Source organism: Aplysia californica, unplaced genomic scaffold, assembly GCF_000002075.1.
Source record: "Aplysia californica isolate F4 #8 unplaced genomic scaffold, AplCal3.0 scaffold00175, whole genome shotgun sequence".
NCBI classification, from domain to species: Eukaryota; Metazoa; Mollusca; class Gastropoda; order Aplysiida; family Aplysiidae; genus Aplysia; species Aplysia californica.
Genome location: NW_004797445.1, coordinates 4,196 through 5,551, shown reverse-complemented (window position 1 = coordinate 5,551; position 1,356 = coordinate 4,196). Strand labels below are relative to the sequence as shown.

General features: G+C 38.3%; 1 protein-coding gene across 1 annotated transcript in view; it reads right to left on the bottom strand.

The window, feature by feature from the left end:
- LOC101861812 overlaps positions 1-1,356 on the bottom strand; it is a gene marked incomplete in the record, with an annotated part of 10,324 nt that overhangs the window by 4,816 nt on the left and 4,152 nt on the right.

Here is a 1,356-nt window from a genome sequence, read left to right as displayed (position 1 = left end):
CCCTTTATTAAGTAGGCCTTCCTCGTAGACAAAAAAAAACCTTCATGAAAAATTTGCAAGTAAAAACTTACATATCGACATTTCATGGTGGATGATCCTTTTTTGTCTGTATCAATTTTATTTTGTTCCATATTGTGATTTTTAAAAATATTCTAACGTAGGTGTTTTATGCCCCCATCGACATAATTTAGATCATTTAGGAGGCGTGCTATAATATTACCTTCCAGTGCCAACCCGGCCTGAGAGGAATGCAACATCCCAGCAGAAAGACGAAAATACTCTATAAAAAATTCTCCCCACACGAGAATCGAACTCGGATGTTCTGCGCACGACGGCGAAGTGCATAACCACTACACCGGTATAAAACGACCAGGATTTAAAACGGAAAGCAAATACAGATAACGTATGCCTATAGATCTAAGCGAACTTGGAATCCTTGATTACCCTCAGTTGTGTTGTGTGTGTTGTTGTTTTTTTATCTGTTTGATTGAGTGAAGAGAAGCACATTGACACAACTGCCATAATTTTATGCATGGAAAGAGTTAGAGAGACAGAAACAACAGAGGGAAAGGAAGGAATTAGGACTAACCAGCAGCGCCGACCAACCATTCGCGATAACCCATTGAAACGATAAAAAGTCGAAAATGATTTTGGAGAAGGAGGAGGAGGAGGAGGAGGAGGAGGAGGAGGAGGAGAGGGAGGAAAGGAAACGGGGAAAAACAAAAACAACCATGGCCTTGTGCAGAGCTCTCAAGGCACTGAAACTTCACCAGTCTGATTTATTATAATTATCAAAATACCACCCGCCACTCCCCCTTTCATTCATTTTCTGTTCTTTATTTCTTTGGGGCTTTTTTCCCCTCTACGTTTTCTCTTCTCTTCTTTGTCTCCTCCGTGTAGGCCTTAGTGATGGGCAGGTATCGATACCAGGTACTCGATACTTAGATAACTATAGGTATCGGTATCGGTACCGATACCTGCTCTAAACATCGATACTTATGTGTTATTTATCCCAGGGCTGCCAAAGCAAGTGACTTGGGCCTTGAAAATTTTTTTGTTTATCAAAACTGATAAGTTTTTGTTGGGGGCAAACGTCTTAAATTAATCTAGTGATTTTTTAACAAAAAGAGAGAAGTTTTTCATGAAATCTATCTAGTGATTTTGCAAAATCTTCACTGACAGCCCTGATTTATCCTCATTGGCTTAATTTAAAGTTGCTAAAAATCTGGTAAATTGAATTGCCTTTTTAGAATTCTTGTGTTTTATTTTCCAATACTAACATTTTCCTCAAAGTTGACTTTCCTCCAATACTTCACTTAATTTTTGTTTTATTCTCATATTTGGGTATTTCTCTCT